The sequence below is a fragment of the Notamacropus eugenii genome, chromosome 3, assembly GCF_028372415.1.
Source record: "Notamacropus eugenii isolate mMacEug1 chromosome 3, mMacEug1.pri_v2, whole genome shotgun sequence".
NCBI classification, from domain to species: domain Eukaryota; kingdom Metazoa; phylum Chordata; class Mammalia; order Diprotodontia; family Macropodidae; genus Notamacropus; species Notamacropus eugenii.
Window position 1 is genome coordinate 456696220 of NC_092874.1, and position 22656 is coordinate 456718875.

Below are 22656 nucleotides of genomic sequence, written 5' to 3' on the forward strand. Positions count from 1 at the left end.
GCCAGGATTCACTTTTAAAGCCAGGAAAAAGGCAATTATCATAAGCAAGAAGCAAACCAGAAAAGAAAAGACCATACAATCTTACTATGGGGGAAAAGATCAAAACACGAATACAGAAGAGATCAACATTGAAACTCTACTCCTATCTGAAACCTGAGGAGGGAATATGAACTGGTCTCAAGGCCAAAGAGCATTCTTGGAAGAGATCAAGAAGGATTTTAAAAGCCAAATTAGAGAGGTAGAAGAAAAATTGGCAAATGATTTTATAAATATGAAAAAAGAATTCACTGAAGGGAACAGCTTCATAAAAAGGAAAATTGAGCAAATAGAAAAGGAAGCACAAAGCTTAACTGAGAAAATTGGACAAATGGAAAAGGAAGTACAAAAACTAACTAGAGAAAACAACTCCTTGAAAGGAACAATAGGACAAATGGAAAAGGAGATGCATAAGTTAACTGAAGAGAACAATTTATTAAAAATTAGAAATGGATAAATAGAAACTAATGACTCTGTGAGATAGCAAGAATCAGTCAAACAGAATGTAAAGAATGAAAAAAATTGAAGAAAATGCAAAATATCTCATTGGTAAAACAACTGACCTGGAAAATACATCCAGGAGAGAAAAATCTAAGAATTATTGGTCTACCAGAAAGCCATGATGAAAAAAAGAGCCTAGACAATATTTTCCAGGAAATCATCAAGGAAAACTGCCCTGACGTCCTAGATCCAGAGGATAAGATAGTCATCAAAAGAATTCACTGATCATCTCCTGAAAGAGATCCCAAACTTAAAACACCAAGGAATATTGCTGTCAAATTCCAGAACTATCAAGTTAAGGAGAAAATACTGCAGGCAGCCAGAAAGAAACAATTTGAATATTGAGGAACTACAGTCAGGATCACACAGAACCTTGCAGCTTCTACATTAAAAGACTGGAGGGACTAGAATATAATATTCTCTAAGGCAAAGGAGCTTAAACTACAACCAACAATCAATTACTCAACAAAATTGAGTATAATATTTCAGGCAAGGAGATGGACATTCAGTGAAACAAGGGATATGCAGACCTTCCTGATGAAAAGGCCAGAGCTCAATTTAATCTTCAAATTCAAGTCTCAAGAGAGGTATATAAAGTAAACAAAGGGGAAAATGTATTATTCAATTGAGGCAAACTGTTTACATCCTTAGAAGGAGATACTTGTTAATTTTGAGAATTGTATATTTATTATGATTGATATATATATATATATATATATAGAGAGAGAGAGAGAGAGAGAGAGAGAGAGAGATATGGATAGATAGATAGATGGATAGATAGATAAAGGGAGTGGGTATAAATTAACTGATGTGATGATAAAAAATGTGATTTTAAGGGTGCAAGGAGATTCTAATCAGAGATGTGAAAAGGAGGAAACAGAAAAGGGTAAATTACATCACAGGAAGAGGCACAAAAGTATAACTTGTTAGAGGGAAATAGGGAAGGAGGTGAGCATTGTTTGAGATTTACTCTCATCTGATTTAGTTCAAGGAGGGAAAAACAAACAGTTAAGTATAGAAATCTAAATTGCCCTATAGACAGTAGGAGGGCAAAGGGAAAGACAAGGGAAGGGAGGTTAAAAGAAAGGAAAGAAGTAATAAGGGAAAGGGGGAATAAATGGAGGGGGTAAAGAGAAGGGAGGGAAGACTGAGGGAGGCAGTGGTCAAAATTAAAACTCTATTGTGGAGTAGAAGGGAGAAAGAAGAATTAAAATCATAAACGGGGTGGGGGGCAATAGGATGGAGAGAAAGACAGCAGCATGGATTAAAAATCATAATTCAACAATATATTGTTTACAAGAAACACATTTGAAATGGGAGGATACACAGTGTAAAAGTAAAAGGTTGGAGCATAACATATTGTGCTTCAGCTGGAGTAAAAAAAAAAAGTAGGGGTAGCAATCCTAATCTCAGACAAAGCAAAAGCAGAAATAGATCTAATCAAAAGAGATGAGGAAGGAAACTGTATTCTGCTAAAAGGCACCATAGACCATGAAGCAATATCATTACTAAACATAAAATGCACCAAGTGGCATAGCATCCAAATTCTTAAAGGAGAAGTTTAGGGAGTTATAGGAAGAAATAGGCAGCAAAACAATACTGGTGGGGGGCCTCAACCTCCCCCTCTCTGAACTTGATAAATCTAAACTCAAAATAAACAAGACAGAAGTTAGGGAGATGAACAGAACTCTGGATATGGTAGATATGATAGATCTCTGGAGAAAACTGAATGGGAATAGAAAGGAAAATACCTTTATCTCAGTAGTACATGGCACATATACAAAAATTTACCATGTACTAGGACATAAAAACCACACAATCCAATACAGAAAGGCAGAGATAGTCAATGCATCCTTCTCAGTTCATAATGTAATAAAAATTATATGTAATAAAAGGCCATGGGAAGAAAGACCTAAAATTAATTGGAAACTAAATAATCTAATCCTAAAGAATGAGTGGTTTAAACAACAAATCATAGAGACAATTAATAACTTTATTCAAGAGAATGACAATAATTAGACAACCTACCAAAACTTATGGGATGCTGCAAAAGCAGTTTTTAGGGGAATTTTTATATCATTGAATACCTACATGAATAAAATAGAGAAAGAGGAGATCAATAAATTGGGCATGCAGCTGAAAAAGCTAGAAAAAGAACAAATTGAAAATCCCCAAGTAAAAACCAAATTAGAAATACTGAAAACCAAAGGAGAGATTAATAAAATTAAAATTAATAAAACTATTGAACTAATAAATAAAACTAAGAGCTGTTTTTATGGAAAAATCAATAAAACTGATAAACTTTTGATCAATTTGACTTAAAAAAGAAAGAAGAAACCAAAATTACCTATATCAAAAATGAAAAGGGTGAACTCACCTCCAATGAAAAGGAAATTAAAACAATAATCAGAAATTACTTTGCCCAATTGTATGCCTGTAAATATGACAATATAAGTGAGATGGATGAATATTTAAAAAAATATAAATTGCTCAGATAAACAGAAGAGGAAGCTAAATCTTTAAAAACTCATCTCAAAAAAAAGAAATTGAACAAACCATCAATGAACTCCCTAGAAAACATCTCCAGGGCCAGATGGATTTATAAGTGATTTCTATCAAAATTTAAAGAACAGTTAATTCTACTACTATATAGACTATTCCAATTCCAATACTATATAGACTATTTGTGAAAATTGCCACAGAAGGACTCTTACCAAATTTTTTTATGATACAACTATGGTTCTGATATCTAAACCAGGAAGAGCCAAAACAAAGAAAATTATAGACCAATCTCTCTAATGAATATAGATGCAAAAATTTTAGATAAGATACTAGTAAAAAGAATACAGCAACCTATCATGAGAATAATACATTATGATCAGGTAGGATTTACGCCAGGGATGCAGGACTAGTTCAATATTAGGGAAACTATCAGCATTATTGATTATATCAACAACAAAAATAACAAAAACCATATGATTATCTCAATAGATGCAGAAAAAGCTTCTGACAAAATACAACACTCATTCTTATTGAAAACACTGCAGAGCATAGGAATAAATGGAGCCTTCCCTTAAATAATAAGCAGTACCTACCTAAAACCATCAGCAAGCATTATATGCAATGGGGAGAAGCTAGATGCATTTCTAGTGAGATCAGGGGTGAAACAAGTATGTCCATTATCACCACTGTTACTCAATACAGCACTAGAAATGTTGGCTTTAGCAATAAGAGAAGAAAATGAAATTGAAGGAATTAGAATAAGCAAAGAAGAAACTAAGTTACCACTCTTTGCAGATGATATGACACTATACTTAGAGAATTCTAGAGAACCAAATAAAAAACTACTTGAAATAATAAACAACTTTGGTAAAGTTGCAGGTTACAAAATACACCCACATAAATCATTTGCATTTCTCTATATTACTAACAAAGCTCAACAGCAAGAGAGAGAAAGAGAAATTCCATTTAAAGTTATGGTAGACACTATAAAATATCTGTGAGTCTACTTGCCAAAACAAACCCAGGGACTACATGAACACAATTACAAAATAGTGTTTGCCCAAATGAAGTCAGATCCAAGTAATTGGAAAAACATCAGTTGCTTGTGAGTAGACCGAGCTAATATAATAAAAATGACAATTTTACTTAAATTAATTTACTTATTCAGTGCCATACCAATCAAACTATCAGAAAATTATATTCTAGAACTAGAAAAAATAATATCAAAATTCATCTGGAAGAACAAAAGATCTGGTATATCAAGGAAATTAATGAAAAGAAATGCTAGGGAAGGTGGCCTAGACCATCCATATCTCAAGCTGTATTATAAAGTAGCAATCACCAAAACTTGGTACTGGTTAAGAAATAGAGGGTTAGACCAGTGGAATAGGTTACGTACTGAAGACAAAGTAGTCAATGAATATAGCAGTCTACTGTTTGATAAACCCAAGGACCCCAGCTTCTGGGATAAAAACTCGTTGTTTGCTGGGAAAACTGGATAACAGTGTAGTGGAAACTGGGTATAGACCAATGTCTGGCACTGTACTCAAGAATAAAGTCCAAATAGATATATGATCTAGGTATAAAGGCAGATGTTATAAACAAATTAGGGGAACAAGAAATAACATATTTGTCAGGTTTATGGAGAATGGAGAAATTTATGACCAAGAAAGAGACAGAGAACATTATGAAGTGCAAAATGGACAATTTTGATTACATTAAATTGAAAAGTTTTTGCACAAACAAACCCAATGCAACCAAGATTAGGAGGGAAGCAGAAAACGGGGAAAGAATTTCTGCAACTAGTGTCTGTGATAAAGGCTTCATTTCTAAAATATATAGAGAACTGAGTCAAATTTACAAGAACACAAATCATTCCCCAATTGATAAATGGTCAAAGTATATGAACAGGCAGTTTTCAGAGAAAGAAATTAAAGCATCTACAGTCATGCAAATCAAAACAACTCTGAGGTACCACATCATACCTGTTAGATTGGCTAACATGACAAAACAGAAAAATGGTAAATGTTGGAGAAGATGTGGGAGAGTCGGAACACTAATTCATTGTCGATGTAGCTGTGAGCTAACCTAATCATTCCAGAGAGCAATTTGGGACTATGCCCAAAGGGCTACAAAAATGTGCATACCCTTCCCCATACTTGTTATCTTCCTTTGTATGCTCTTTATTTTGTCAATTCCCTCATAAAATCTCATACCTAGAACTGAATTAAATTGCATATATTCTATTTATGCCTCTCTGTCTGTCTCTCTGTCTCTGTCTCTCTCTACATATATATATATATATATACGTTATCAATATATATTTATACACATATATACATGTTATCACCTCAGCCTAGATAGTAAGGTGACTGAGGATAGGGCCACTTAACTTTTGTCTCTATGTCACCAGAACCTATTCCTGTGCCTAGCATATAACAGATACTTAATAAATGCTTACTGATTAATTGGTTGACTGATTGATCCTCGAGCTAATCTGATCAGTACAGAAAGTGCAGATAACATAGAACTGCTACCCTCTTGATTCAGATCCTATAATTAAATTCATTCTGCTTAAGATTTCATTAACTTTTGTGAAAAGCCATGTCAAGTTATTGACTCATGTTGAACTTGTGGTCAACTAAACCCCCAAACTTTTTCACATAAACTTTTGCCAGAACTACCCTCCCCCATGTATTGATTGTTCAGGGTATTTTTTAAAAAGGCAGCCTACAGGATTTTTCTACTCAGATGTCTCAGATTGGCATGAGATTGACTCTATATACTTTATTTTAAATTTATGGAATAAAACAAGCATTTCTATAACATAGTACAATAAAAGGTGATTGCACATGAAACTCCAAATATACTATGCATAACTTATGTTCTTTTCAAATATAAATCATCTTCATGTGAATTTCTTTTTTTCTCCCCTTCCTCCCCACCCTAGAGATGGCTATGATTAGACACAAATAAGTGTGTGTGTGTGTGTGTGTGTGTGTGTGTGTGTGTGCGGTATAAAATTATTCCATACATACTTCTATGTATCAGTTCTTTCTCTTTCTGCATATGTCCTTTATAATGGATTTGGGTATTTATAATACACAAAATAATGTATTTACTCACAGTCATTCTTAAAACAATATTGCTGTTACTGTATACAATGTTTTTCATTTCTGCTCATTTCATGTTTCATTATTTCGTGCAAGTATTCCAATGTTTTTTCTAAAATCATTGAGCTCATCATTTCTTATAGCACACTAGTATTCCGTCACAATCTTACATCCTATGTTCTTCAACAACGTACCTACTGTCCAAGGTCAAATCATCTACAAGGCATCTCATTCTCTACCAGCCTGTGCAAAGCACAACAGGGAAAGATGCAACTCCAATGTGGATTCTAGTTGGATGGAAGCAATTGCAGTGCAGAAATCTTACGAAAGAAGAGCCAGAACTAGAAGAGAAGTAAAATGGGAGTAAGAAGAAAATGGCAAGATCCCATTAAGATCATGAGATAATGAGGAGAAACAGTGCTCTTAAGACATGTCCAGGGCATCAGTGATCATTTGGTTACTGTTGTGTTGAAAAGTCCTGCTCCCTAGGCAGTTGCTGTTCTGAGGAAAAAGAGGATAAAAACTGCTCACAAAATTGATTTTAAATACATTGTCATTGACCTATGTTGTTTTCTCATTACCTAGATTTCTTCTTGTATCCTCCTAAGTCTCTTCCAGAGAATCATCCCTTAAAAGAATTATTTTTAAAGAAAAAGAGGAAAACCCCCCAAAACAGATTAATTAATCCAAAAATCTTGCATTATTTAAATGCTTTTTATCCATGAAATTCCCCAGCTACAAAGGAGAGGAGGCAGTGGGAGATGTCTTCACATGCCTCTTCTTTGTAGTCAACCACTATATTCATATTTTTATAACATTCTCTTTCAAGTATATGGTGATGACTGTAATTTCCATTTCCATTGATATAATCATTGTATAATATGGTTCTCCTACCTCTGTTTACTTAATTTTTTCATCAGTTCATGGAATTTATTTCATGCTTCTCTGAATTCATCATGTTCTTATTTCTTACAGCATAATAATATTCCATTGCATTCATATACAATCCTGTGCATAGCATTTGACCCAGAAATATATTCACTAAGTCAATATGCCACGGAAATCAAAGAAAGATGAAAAAATCTATAGGAACAAATATTTATAGCAGCTCTTTTGTTACATCAGGACACTGAAAACTAAGCATATTCCTATCTATCCAAAAAATAGCTGGTTAAATTATTATAGATGAATATAACAGAATATTACATGCATATAATACATTTTTTAATTTGAAGGGAATGGGGGGGGAGCTGGAGTCTAGAGATAGGGGTAAACAAAAAAAAGAGGGTCACTGAAGCATTTTTAAATGCATAGAAAACAACAGAATGGGAGTCAGGAAAAATCACAGAGAAGCAGATCGGCTTTTTAAGTTACATGTTGAATTTAGCATATGTTTCAACAGAAAACGAAGCTGTACACCATAGATATTTGCAAGTCCATCTACAGCCCTCTCTTTATTTTCTACTACAAATATAGAAATTTTATTTGGTGTTTATTAAGTTCAAGAGAAAAGACATTCTAAAGATGATTGCTGGTTGCCTTTTCATATATACATCATTTATTCTCAGTGCATATGAAGATTATTTTCATCAAGCTTTCATATGCCAAGGAGAGGAGACATATGGGTATGTAGTTCCTGGTGGCATCTTATTTGTCTTTTTTAATAGCACCGCCATGTGCTATTAGTGGTAGTAGTCTGGTATTTTTGTGTCTTTCAGAAACCTTGAAGATCACGTCTTTAGTGCTATCAAAATGGAGAATCCAGAATGGATTTCTTCTTCTATTCCAGTTGGTCTTTATGACCAACTTTTTTTTATTACCATTTCACCCTTTAGAGTATAAAACACATATTTTCACCATCTTAAATGATTAAAATAACTCATAGAAATGTAAGAAGGTCTATTCTATGTTTGCCTTTTTGCCATCTTCTTTTTATTTAAGTTCTGATTTAGAGTTAAGAAGATCTTGGTAGAAAGCCTACCCTATTCTCCCTTTCAGTGTCATCCTGATAAGGTTCAGTGGGCAAGTCACTTAATCTTTCAATCTCAGTTTCTTCATCTAAAACATGTGAATAATCATACCTCTAGCACATATCTCATAGGGATATTCTAAGCCTCAAAGGAATTTAAGCAATGGTGTAATTTAATGCATTTATCAAACCTTTGAACCCTATATAAACACTGGTTATAATAATATAAGAGCGAGAAGAACAAGGAGGGGGAGAGAGGAGAAGGGGAAGGGAAGGGTGAAGAAGAAAAGAAGAGAAGGAGGAGAAAGAGGAGGAGGAGGAGAACCTGTTTAGATATACACCTCTTTCTCCATTGGCATAGAAGGGAACAGAACTAGATGAATCGAGTAAAAGCCAAAGAAACTGAAATCCTGGGTGGTGGGGGTTACACTTTCTAATTAACAGGGGGCAGTCATACTGTCTATCAATTACCTCAAAAGATTAAAGGTTGTTTATTTGCAGTAATAACTAATATCATGCCCCTTTTATCAAACTTCTTAGCTCTCTTGGGATCACAAAGACCCCCCAAGTGTGAGAGTTGCTACCTTTCAAAATTCTGTTTACAGAAGCTAATTAATAGTGCAGCCCAGTTAACACATGCAAATTGGACATTATTAATCTAATTTAAAAGGACTCTGACAGTCTCAGTTCCCCCACCTCCCACCCCCCCAATGATTCCTACATATTTGAGTCAAAGGAAATTAAACTCATTAATCAATGGTGGTAGAAATGATCTAAGGTGCAGGACAGGAGGAACACAGAGGTGACTAACAGCCTTCATTGTGTTTAATTTTGTTCCCCAGCAAAAGATAATAAATACAAATTGCAACATCACAATAAAACATTTAATTATTAAAGAGTAGATGATGACACATGGTAATTAGCTTGCTATTATACGTCTTCATTTGCACAGTAATAGATGCAGTTTAGCAGCTTAGACAGTCACAGGCACAAGACTTAACAATGAGTTTTTAAAGAGCTCTTATTCCTCTTGCTCTGAAAATATCTCCATTATGTGGGGTATCACTTAGTGAGGATAGGACGTAAACTAAGGGCGGGGTTAGTTCTGGTCTTCTTTGGGATAGAGAAGAGACCTTCCCTACAGATTGTAGATGCAGACTAATATGACATCAGAAGAACTGGGTTCAAGTTCCACCCCCGGATGACCCAGGTATTAGCTGTGTGACCTGGGGGAAGCACTCTCACCTTTAGTTTCATCTATGAATTAGGGATAATGATATTCTCATTACTTCACAAGATTGTTGTGAGAACCAAAAGAGACTGTGAATATAAAGGCTATAGAAATATGGCTAGGACTGGGCTGGTATTTCTCTAGGGTAAGAAATTCCAGTAACACCTTCTTTGACATTTACAGTCTTAGAGGATCACCTAGGACAGTGGTGTCAAACTCTTATAGAAACTGGGTCACTAAACTGTACACAAGAATGATTTAGAAAACCACATATTAACACTTTCTGTGTTCTATTGCATTTTTATTTATTTTGTTAAGTGCTTTCCAATGACATTTTAATCTAGTTCTGGCAACATTGCTGCCCTGTCCAACTCTCTAGGAAGCGTAACTAAACAAGTTAGAGGCAGGACATGAATCCAGATCTTTCTGACTTTGAAGCAAGTTTTCAACTACGCTCTACTGCTGTTCATAGAGAAATGACCTATTGTTTTTACTGTACATGAGGAAAATAATACTGTAAAATCCTATGATAAAAATGTTCTTCTTCTCCTTTTAATTTTCACATCCTGTGATAATTCGACAATGGACTTATTAAAGAAATCTTTCATAAAGTTAACTTTACCAAATACCACCCACAGCATCTAGGGTAGGACCCCAGTTACTGTTCTTGGGCATAGCATTCACCCAGCTGAGTTGGGAGACAGCATCATCTCCACAGGGTTGCATTCATCATCACCAGGGGAGGGATTTTTTTCCCAGTCACCACAGTTCCCAAAAGCTCTCTACTAAATGAACATAAAAGGTCAGATGATCTGTATTGGCAGAGTAAGTACAATATCACTTGCACAGGTTCCATTTTGATCCCACAAGTACCTAGAGAATGAGTAGAGCACAGTAGAAAAACTGTTGGAGTCTCAACACATGAGTTCAAAGCCCTGTTCTGATACTTTCCACTTGTATAATCTTGGACAGGTTAATCAGCCTCTCTGGGCCTCAACTGTTTCATTCATTAAAATAAAAGTATAATAAGGGTAATGATCTGAAGCAAAGCGATGGCAAGTGGCTTGTCTAGAATCACATAACTAGGAAATGCCTAAGCCAAGACTTGAACCATCTTCCTGACCTAAAAGTTCACTGCTTCACAATTGTCTTGGTCAAGATGGCATTTGAGGTACCTGCCTGATCTCAACTGATGATCCTAGTTACTAGACATCTGGCTGCTACCACTCCCATTTTTTCCAATTTCTTTAACTTATTTTGAATAAGTTTCATATTTACTAATCTGTGTACATGTTCATGGGGCAGCTAGGTGGCACAATGGATGGAATGCCTGTCCTGGAGCCAGAAAGACTCATTTTCCTGAATTCAAATATGACATCTAACACATACTAACTAGGTGACCCTGGGCAAGTCACTTAGCCTTCTTTGCCTCAGTTTCTTCATCTGTAAAATGAGTTGGAGAAGGAAATGGCAAACCAATGCTGCATCTCTGCCAAAAAACAAAAACAAATGATATCACAGTCACATATGACTGAAATGACTGAGCAACCACAACAACAAGTGCATGTTCATTGAGTCATAAAGCAAGATGTAACAGAAAGGACCCCAGTCTACACCCTGTTTACAGAAGCCCAAAGAGTTTCAATGTATTGCTGAAGGCAACACAGCTTAATGTAGGTTTGGAATCAAAAGTACAATATGAACTTAGGTTGTTTTTTCCTATAAATAGAAGGTAATCTCCTTAAGAACAGGGATTATTTTCTTTTTCTTGGCTTTATATCCTTTGCAGCCAAGCATGGGGTTGGTACAGAGTAACTTTGGTTGAATTGAATTGAACTGAATTCCCAGTGATTAAATTACAAATTATTCTGAAGGTAGGCTGCTCTCTCAGTCCATTAAAGAGCAAATTCCCTTCTGAAGTTGAAACTGTACTTTAGAAGTAGAATTCCTTATTAATCTTTGAGACCTCTTCCCTGCCTTTTACCTGATGTCAGACTTGATAGTGGCCCACAGCCAAAGCTTACCTGTCTTCTCAAGCTAATTAATGTAAGGGAGACTGACAGCTGGGTGGGAGCAAAAGCATGACTTCCCATTCCTGAGCTAGAGCCAGACGCTTTCACTTAAGTGAAAGTTCTTAACAAAAGAAATGGAGGGAGAGGCATTAGAAGTGTCCGGCCTGGAGAAAATGGGATTTGTAGGCAGCTTGCTGGGCTAAAATGGTATCTAAGGTTTATAATACCTCCAATCAGAAGTTATCTTGTACCTTTGAAAACGTCCCTAAAAATTATTATGAGAATGTTTCAGATGGCATATGGCTAACAATATTCAAAATCCTCCTGTCATGTCATTTCTTTCTCTGCTGATATTTTTTTCTATTAAAAATAAATAAATAAGACATTCCTTGACCTGTGGAGTGACATACGTGTCACCCTTTCTCCAAAGGCTCATTAATCATGAATTGAAATCCCAGCAGCTCCAGCCATCCTCATTAATAACAAGGTTAGAACTAGAGTCATTAAGTGACCAAACCAAACCGTGGTAGCCTAAGCCAGACACCATGGGGACATACATGATGTTTTTTAATATTCATAACTTGAAATGAGATGTTCCTAGGAGAAAGAATAACATCTGAAAGGATCATAGGTATGGAGCTGATCTTGTCCAGCCTACTCCCCATTTTATGGATGAAGAAACTGAGGCAAGGAAAGAGGAAACAACTTACTCAGGGTCACACAAGAAGAATATGACAGATCTGAGTTTTGAATGCAGGTCCTGTGATTGCTATACAGCACTCTTTACTACTACACCTGTGGATTAGGATGGTGTCTACATGCACAACCTTGCTTGATGAAGCTGGGAGGTAAGGATGCAGTCTTAAAGTCACTGAATATTATGAAATAAACTATTTGTTCAGATCCAGTTACTTTGGTTAAGACTGCGTGTGTGTGTGTGTGTGTGTGTGTGTGTGTGTGTGTGTGTGTGTGTGTAGATTCAACTGAAAGGTATTTACAAGGTGGTTGATGATTGAATTTCTTGAAGCCTAGAAGGAAGTAGTCTATCACTCCTAACATCACAGCATTATGGAGCTCCCTGGGTCAGAGAGTGTCCACAGCTGAATTCACTTATGATCAGATCACAAAGAAAAGATAAGCATCACTATTACAGAAAGTTCCCTTTGATTGATACAATTTTATGTCCTGACAGAGTATCAAAGGATCACAGATTCAGAGGTGCAAGGGATCCTAGTGGTCTCTGAGTCCAACCCCTTATCCTACACATGAGGAAAATAAGGCCCAGCAAAGTTAAACGACCGGTCAGACCTAAAGTCTTTAGTAGGATCAAAGCAACCTTTGAAGATCAATTGGTCCAAGCCCCTAACTTTATAGAAGAGCAAATCAAGTTCTGGAAAGACAAAGTAATTTGTTTAAGGTCACCAAGATGAAGAAAGGAAAGAGGAAAGAACAAATATGTATTAGGTATCTACTATGTGACAGGAACTGTCTTAAACACTTTATAAATCTTACCTTATTTGATTCCTCAACAGCCCTGTGACATAGATTTCATTATTATACTTATTGTACAGTTGAGGGAAATCCAAGAAATTAGAGGTTAAGTAACTTGCCCAGGATCACTATTATCTGTACCCCGCTTTGAACTCAGGTCTTTCTGGCTCCCAGTGGATAGAGCTTAATCTTCTATCCACTGTGCCACCTAGTTTCCTAAGTGGTAGACGTGAGATTTGAACTCAGGTCCTCTGACTTCAAAACTAGGAGCCTCTCATAGCATCACCACATATTATTATCACCAGGACTTCTCACATTTTTGCCCGTTCATTTTCTGGACATTTTTTATATTATCAAAATGTTGGAAATTTTAGATTCTGGATCAAATGCAGTCTCCACAAAGTGTCTCAATGAAACATGGACATCTCTAGATTTGCCTTTGGAGTTCTGACATTACCATCAGTAGCAATCTGATATCATTTGAGAAGCATGAAATGGGCATCTTTTTAAAAAACAGAAGAACTAAGTAACTTCATTATCCTGGAAGCCAAAAAATTGTGAAGCTACACATCAACGCCAGTGTCAGGTCCAATAAACAGCTTCAAAAAAATAAGAAACTGAAATTCAGAGGTAGAATTATGTGGTTACATTATCTGCTAAGAGTTAATGCAACACAAAGCCTTTCCTGATTCTCAGCCCTCTCTCTTGGTGTCATCTTTCCCCATTTCCCCATAGGCTCTTTGAAAAGATACCTCTCTTAGGTACCCATGAAAATATTAGAGGTGTATGACCTCAGAGGTTATCCATCTAGTCCAATCTTTACCTGGACTGAGGCCTCCTCTACAACAGCCCTGACCAGTGCACAACTAACTTGTGCACAACAGTGAACATCCTGGCATGGGGAACTTATTAGCTATCCTGAATAGTCAAATTTACTTTTTGATAGTTCAAATCATTAGGAATTTTTTTTCAGCACATAGAGTTGAAATCTGATTTTCTACAACTTCTATCCATTGCTTCTCATCCTGGCCAGTGGCATTAATTGCTCTTCCAGAGAATGCTCTTAAAATATTCGAAGGCAGCCATCATGTCTTCAGTAAGTAGATAGATAGATATAGATATGTATATGTGTGTGTTTGCCAGCTAAACATTGGCAATCATTTCCCCCAGTTCTTGTACCAACCAATTTCCAGTACCTTTTGGCCATTTTCCTGTGAGCGTACTCCAGATTGTCAATATCTTCCCTAAAATGCAGCACCCAGAAGTGATCAGAATGGTTTGACCAGAGTGGTTTAAACAGGGCAAAGCAGTAAGGGACTGGTTATCTCCCTTGTTTTACATGTTACTGTGCTGGTAGAAATGGAGACTGAGCTCTCAGCTGTTTTTGACCTCCATCTTACAAATTTAATTCATATAAAGTTTGCAATCTGCTAAGACCCCAGGTCTTTTACATATGAACTGTTAGTCAAATGAGGTAATATACATACAGCATCTGAAGACCTTAAAGGGCTACAGAAATAATTGCTCTTGATGGTGGTAGTGGTGTTTTCTTCTCATAACTGAATTAGTACAGTTGGTTTATTTTTTAAATCAAGTGCACAACTTTACATGCACTCCTATTAAATGTCAATTTGTTAAAATTGGTCCATTATTCTAGCCTCTTGAGATCATTTTGAATCCTGATTCTTTCTGCACCCAGTCAGTGGTTAATAAAAATTCCCAGAATGAATGAATGAGCAGATGATTCATCTTCATACCCTTCATACCCAATCTAGTGCCTTGCATAGCAATAAATGTTGGATGAACCAGCAAGCCAACAATCCACAGGGCCTTAGCTACTGGCTCAGTATGTTGGTTCAAAATCAGGGCCCTCACACAAAATTTGCAGGAAGGATCTTCCTCCTTCACCCTCCTAACCTTTCCTCAGACTCTCTCCCTAGGACTAGAACATTGTAACTCAGAGCTATAAGCCCTCTCTGGATTCGACACCGGACTGAAGCATCTTCAATTACCAGCCCCTCGGATTCCTTGTAATTATTGTAACCTCACTCTAACAAATGAGGCAAGGGTGATTAAGTGACTTGCCCAGGGTCACACAGCTAATAATTGTCTGAGGTTGGATTTGAACTCAGGTCTTCCTCACTCCAGGCCTGGCACTCAATCCACTGAAACATCTAGCTGCCCATCAGGGTGCATGTGTATGTGTGAGTAAATAAATATGTACATACATGCTTATATACATATGCATACAGGTCACATCTATGATCATCTATACTAACACATGTACACACATGTGTATACATGTATATTTATATGCACTTATGGGCGTTGCTCATGTACACATGTGTGCACATGTAATACATGCATATATACATACATATATTCATGTACCCACATGCACAGGGGGTAATGGAGTTAGGTTTCATTGGCTCTCAGGAAGGGATTGTTAAATTTCCAGTATGAGCATTTATACCTCAATAGTTGACAATGCCACAAAGCAGGGCTTGTTTTTTACTATTTTGTTGATTGTTTAGACTTAAGAGAATGAGGGGAAAAATGTCAATAATGCAGATTAACCTTAAAATTATATCACACAAGAATTTTTTCAGAGAACCAATTATTTAAAATGTACCCCCACATCCTTTTCCCCTCCATATATGGGGGTGGGGTGGGGAATGGGACAGATTACAACGGTGGAAAATGAGTAGGGAAAAGATTTACAAAAGAGATGTGGAGTGTACTGGATTTCCTTCAGGAAACCATAAGACCATTTAATGATTACAAGCTTCTCCTAGAAACCAAAGCTCGCTGATTTTAATGTCAGCATTCCACCCAGGCACCACATAACCCAGATCACCACATTTTCCAGAACAAAGAGTGAACACCTCACAAAAGGCAATGTAAAGGATGCTTGAAGATTTGAGTAGGCCACACCATGGAAACAACAAGGAATTCCAAAGAACAAGAGTAAAAGATGTTATCATCATGGACAAAAGTCAGAAAAGACTGATAGTCATGTACTTGTGGAGATCTAGCTGTGCCATTGATGAGAACACTTCAATGAATGAGATCACAGATCCAACTGAACAGCCAAATGTATTCCAAGAGCCTATCATAGTACCAGCATACAGTAAGTGGTTAACAAATGCTTACCAAATGAAGTTTAATTGATTTTCCCAGTCTAGGGAACTAGAAGATCTGGTATATATGGGGAAAGTGTACATTTTCTATCTATGGGCTTCTCTTTACTGATACACATCAGTGCCCTGAGATGGTCCAGCTTTTCAAGTGAGTTATAGCAATATTAAATGTCATATATCACACATATGCAGAAAGAAATTGCCATCAGAATGCCATTTTTGCTCAGCCCTTTTATATCTGGGTATGATGGATATAGCTAGCAGTGCTTCTACATTTAAGAAATATCTTTTGGCCTGTCAATCACTTGTCTGAGGAGGTAACTTCTTCAACAGAAAGGTTTTTTTGTTAAATTAAAATCTTCAGTAACTATGGCTCTCGAATACAGTCAATTTAAAGTTCACACCATTTCCCCAAAGAAGAAAGACACTGAAGGAGCAGCCAAGCCATTCTTTCACGAACATGCCATCCTGCCGAGAAGGAAATTAGATACTGCTTATCCAACAGTGGTGGGCCAGCTCTGATTAACCTAATAAATAGGGCACCTTTTTTCCTTCAGAACAAAATGTTTTAGCAGGCTATGAGTTAATGGGCAAGAAGGATGAAGGCAGTGACAATTATTAATTTTTCTGTGGCTTATTAGGTGCAAATAACTCCTGTGGTCACTGATGGCTTCGGTATTGAAGGAGAGGAGGATTGAGAGGGAAAAATCTGGTTTTTGCATTTATCCTTTAAATTTCTTGAAGAGGACAAAGCACCCAAACTTGGACATTTTACATAATGACTTACTGGAGAGGCATTATAGGATAGAAGATAGAGAGCCAGCCTCAGAGTAAGAAGATCTAGGTTCAAGTCTCACCTCTGACATGTTGGAGGCCATGACTCTGAGCAATTCATTTAACTTCTTCATGATTCAATCAGGTTGAGTCTCCAAGACTTTAATTTAGAGGTCATGTGCCAGCCTGCACTGATAAGTGAAATTTCCTCTCTGAAATGAAATAACATGCTCATTTTAAAAAAAATTAAGAATAACTCCCCCTGCCAATAAAAGCTAATCTACTTGAAAGCAGATACTGTTGTTAATTTGGTCTGAATCCTCAGCACCTGGGACAGCACCTCACAAAAAGCCTACAACAAATTGAGAGGTTTAAGAACAACGATCAACTCGAAATCCAAAAGACTGATGATGATGAAGCTGGATATTCACCTCCTGAGAGAGGTGATGAGTTCAAGGTGCAGAATATAACATACATATTGGGACATAGCCAATAAAGATTTTTGTTTTGCTTGATAATACATATTTGTTAGAAGAGATTTCTTTTTCTTCTTTGGGGGGGAGGCAGGATGGAAAGCTATAAATGCTTATTAGCTATTAAATTATTAATTTTAAAATACAATTGAAAATTGAAATTTCATTGAGATCAATGCAATTAATTTCTCTTCCCTAAGCATTTTCCACACAATGACCTTATAAAATATCAATTAAAAATATTTTTTCCCATTTCACAGGTGTGGAACCTGAGGCTCAAATATATACTGTGTCAGAGTAGGAGCCAGGGTTCTGGCCCAGACCTGTGGCCTGTTGAGTTCAGCACCCCCTGCATTCATTCTGCTGCCCCTTCAGCCAAGGCAGCAGCATCAAGCCAGGTAGGAAACCACTACATTTCATAATAGCATAGCTCATAATCAGTACCTGGTAAACAAGTGAAGTAGGAAATTGGGGGATAATGTTAAGCACTTTGTTACATTGCTGAGTGGAAAAACTAGACTGTTATTGGACTATCGTGAATGACTTGAAAAATATGAATTTTGTCTGTTTTAGAATGTTCCAGCAATAGAATTTAACAAATCCTAGCTAAAGATCCTGGTGATGTCATAGCTACACCTGGATTCTAGGTTACTCTGAGCCAAAAGATCCAATGAATCTGGTAAAACAAATGCAATGTTTGGTTTTTTTAACATAGAAAAAGTGTAGTTTCAAATTTCAAGTGACCAAAATAATAATTTCATAAGTGATTATTTGAATAGACCTTTTTTGTTTGTTCTAACCCTTTGGAAAGAAATAGGGAATGAATGGCCATCAGACCTGATTTCTTCCTTTTTCATTTGAGTTCCTGTTCCTCCATAGGGGCAGTGCCGTACAGTGGGTAGTGAGCTGGCCTCCAAGATAGGATTCAGGTCCTACGTTCAGATTCCACCTCTGAGAGATACTGACTATATGACTGTGACAAGTCACTTAACCTCTCACTACTCTATGGGATTATCTAAGGTTATACATTTCAGGGAAGATACTGACCTAAGTCAGTAGAAATTTTCTGACGTTGGAGTTCCCTACAGCAATGAAATCCCAGGGGCAGTCTCTATCCAACTCTGCAGAGATAAACTACATTTAAATTTCTTAAGAAAATCTTGGTGATGAGAGGGGCAGTCTGGGCAGTTAATGGTTAGAACACTGGGCTTAGAGTACAGCAGACATAGTTTGAATTCTTCTTCTGGCATAACCCTAGGTTAGTGACAATCTCTAATATGGAAGTCTCTAATAAGTTACAGATACACTGCAATCTGTGTTGGGTGAAGAGAGATCCCTACAATAAGGAAAACCATAACTACCAAGAGAAATCCTTGACAGAGGTGAAGTCCTTATTACAGGTCTCCATGGCTAGAAAGACTCAGAGGTGACATTGAAACTCAGATCTTCCTCATCCAAAGTTCAGCACTCTCTTGACTGTATCAGTCTACCTCTTTGTTACCAAGGCATTCTAAATAAATTCAGATCATTTGAACTTTGCAAAGGTTGAGTCATTGGGACACAGATCTAGAGTTGGAAGACACCTCAGCATCCATTTATATCCTTCATCTAGATAGTGAGGTGGCTAAGTATAAAGAATATTAAATTGAAGTCAGGAAAGCATGAATACAATCCCATCTCAGACACTTCCTGGCTATGTGGTCTTAAGCAAGTCACTTGGCCTCTTAAGCAACCTCACTTTCTTCATCTTTAAAATAGGGATAAGAGCAACCATCTCCTAGAAATATTGAGGATCAACTGAAGTAATACATATAAAGTGATTGTCTAAATATTCTATAAGTGCTATTATAATTATTAATATTCTATATTCAATCACTTAATGAAGGAACACTTTGAATGCAATGCCATGGAAATATCAGGGGGTTTTCAGTCAGAGGACCTGATTTTGAATAGCTGTTCTACTATTTTCTACCTTTGGAACGTTTGGCATGGCATAGTCGTTTGAGACCTCCATTTTCTCATAAGTCAAGTGAAGTGGTTAAACTAAATGTCCCTACTAAATCTACATATATTATTGTATAATGAACACAAGTTTCCAGGACACATTTTCCCTTGCTCTTTTTAATTTTAAAAAATAATTTTTTGATTGATGTTTTCTGTTACTTAAATCTTTATAGATTCCAGTACAATAAACCTTGTCCAATCCAATGAAGATTTTTAAGATCCTGTGATGTTCTAGGCACTGGGATAAGCACTGAGGATACAATTAATAATAATAAAAAGGCAGCTCCTGCCCTCAGCAAGTTTACAACCTAAAGGGGGGGAAAGCAACCAAAGGAAGCAGGAAAGGAAGAAATAGGATGCCATGAATTATGCAATGCTAGGGCATTTGATTACATTGATTTATAACCAGACAGAGAAGCAGATGAATGGAGAGGAATCTAAGAGCCCACTACATAGAAAAGCATTGGGAGGAGTGTGGTATTCTGCCTTCCAGCCCTCCAAACAGAGTAGAGAGAAGGCTGAGGGAGATGAAGTCAAGCAAGGTTAGAGTTAATAGTGTGGTGGTAAGTTTAGAAGTGATGGGTTTATCCCAAGAGAAGCATCTTATTTCATGGAGCCGAAACCAGGCAGGGCAGATTTTATATTCTTGGGCTCCAAAATCACTGCAGATAGTGACTGCATCCATGAAATTAAAAATTAAAAGATGCCTCCTCCTTAGAGAGGCAGCTATGATGAAACTGGTCAGCATACTAAAAAAGCAGAGACACCACCTTGCCAACAAAGGTTCATATAGTCAAAGCTATGTTGTTGTATTTTTCCAGGAGCAACGTAAGGTTGTGAGAGCTGGACTATAACAAAAGCTGAGAGCCATATAATCGATACTTTTGAATTGTGGTGCTAAAGAAGACTTTTTAGAGTCCTTTGGATGGCAAGGAGATCAAAACAGTCAATACTTAAACTAATTCAGCCTATCCACTGGAAGGTTAAAGACTGAAGCTGAAGCTCAAATATTGTGGTCACATAATGCAAAGACGGAACTTGTTTGAAAAGACCTTTATGTTAGGAAAGATGGAATGCAAAAGGAAAAGGGAATGGCAGAGGATTAGACGGATAGTGTCATGGAAACAATGAACATGAACTTGCAATGACAGGGGAGGATAGAAGGACCTGGAATGCTATGGTCTATGAACTCACAGAGAGTCTGACATTATTGGATGACTAAACAACAAAAACAACAAAGCAGAAGATGGAAAATGGAATACATATGTTATATATCCCCCTTCCTGAAGCCATCTTATATGACATATAGTGGGAGGAAGGGTAGAAAGGAAAAAAAATCAGCATTGCTGATCGATATTTTGAGAAAGTCCAAAAACATGTTCACATCTCTACCAAGAGGTAAGCTGAGGATATTGTCTCATCTCTACATTTGAGTCCCACTTGATATTTGCAATTTTATTACATTTACTTGTGGTTTTGATGTGTCATTACTCTTTGTATCTACATCATTCTAGTTGCTGTATATGTTGCTCTGCTTACTTCACTCTGCATCAGTTCATATAGATCTTCCCATGTTTCTCTATATTCATCATATGAATTATCTCTTACAACATAGTACTGTTATATTACTTTCACATACCACAATTTGTTTATCCATTCCCCAATTGATGGGCAACTCCTTTGTTTCTAGCTATGACAAAAAATACTGCTATAAATATTTTGAGTGAAATTCCCTCACTCATTTTTATAACGATCAGAAGAGACAAAAGGAAAGGTAATAAAATAGTCAGTGGAATGCTAGAAATCTAGCGTTTTCCATTGACTCTTGCTATCCAAAAAAGTCTGACCACGACAACAATGGTCCAAAGAAGGGAAAGGGAGAAGTGTTTTGTCTCTATTAAACACTGAACCTCAATCTCTCCAAGGCTTTCTTTACCTATATAATCAGCCAGTCACCAAGTGTTTATTGAAAATCTACATTAAGATATAACAGAGAATCCTAAATTAGGGTTCTAGTTTTGGGTTTTCCACATGACTTTGAGGAGGTCCCTTAAACTCTCTGGTTCTCGGTTTCTTTTTATGCAAAATGAAGCAATTGGACCAGAATGATGTCTTTGATTTTTTCCACATCTAAAATTACTTAATTTGAGACAAACTTTGGGGTTACATTGGTTCTACATATGATTTCGCTAGGAGGAGGTCTCCTTGTAACACAAATTTATTTATAATCTTAAAGAGACTAGAAGAGACATTAAGAGGGTAAGTGATTTCCTAGCCACAAAAATGTATCAGAAGTCAGGATATATCAGAGGCAAGACCGGAACTTAGGTTTTGCTGAATAAAGTCAGCTCTCTAATACCGCCTTCTTCCAAGGGTATTATAAGGATCAAGTGAAATAACATTCACTAAGTAGTTGTCACAGTGCCTCACACATAGTAGGTATATTCTTCTTGAATGTGAGTATGCCATTTAGATACTTTCCTATGTCTATTTAGAGATTCTAGTAGAGAATGCTCGTTCACCTTCAACTAGGTAAACTCAACTGGGAGGATGGGGAAAGGTTGTTAAACAGTCTGACAATTCAGACCAAATGATATATTGGAGAGAGAGCTGGACCTGGGCTTAATGGAGACCTGAGTCCAAATCTTTCTTCTGATATTGATTGACTTTGTAATTATGGGTAAATCAACTGACCTCCCTGAGCCTTAATATCTTCATCTATAATATGGGCATAATAATAGCACCTGCATTAAACAGTCAATCAACAAACATTTATTAAGCATTGACTATGCACCAACCACTTTGTTCAGTGCTAGGGATACAAAGGAAAAAAACATAAAACAATCCCTGTTCTCCAGTTGCTTATATTCTACCTCATAAGGTCATAACAAGCAAAGCAAACCATAAAAATGCCACAAAAATACCAGTTCTTTATTGCTAACAGTCAGGTTTTGCATTCTAAACTTATTTATAATTGAAAACTGCTCTACTATTGTTGCTACTTTATTACAGTTGCTTGTTCATACAGTCTTCACTCTACCCAAACTGTTCCTTGTATTTGACACTTAATCATTCAACTTTACCTTTACACAGATTGTCCCTCATTCTCAGAATGTTCTCTCTTCTTGCTTCACCTATTAGAAATCCTAGCTCTCTTTAAGGCTCAGATCAAATGTCATCTCATATTATTCCTCTCCTAATCTTCTCTCTTCAAATTATTAATAATCTCTTCCCTCAAATTACTCTGTATATATTTTTCATTAACATTTTAGAAATAGAAGCAACTTTTGTTCAGTCTTTTTAGCCATGTCCAACTCTTCATGACCCAATGTGAGGTTTTATTGGCAGATACCAAAGGGGTTTGCCATTTCCTTATACAATTCATTTTACAGATGAGAAAACTGAGGCAA

The 22656-nt window shown here is 36.6% G+C and overlaps 1 long non-coding RNA gene across 2 annotated transcripts in view; it reads right to left on the reverse strand.

The window, feature by feature from the left end:
- The window catches only part of LOC140497599 (uncharacterized), a 293457-nt gene that overhangs the window by 128518 nt on the left and 142283 nt on the right, over positions 1–22656 (reverse strand). The window contains exon 6 of one of the 2 annotated variants that reach the window (XR_011964748.1): positions 16853–16981. This is a non-coding gene — a long non-coding RNA (uncharacterized lncRNA). Of the gene's footprint in view, positions 1–2810; positions 16982–22656 lie in introns of those variants that run through there. The other variant, XR_011964747.1, reaches the window with a different exon arrangement.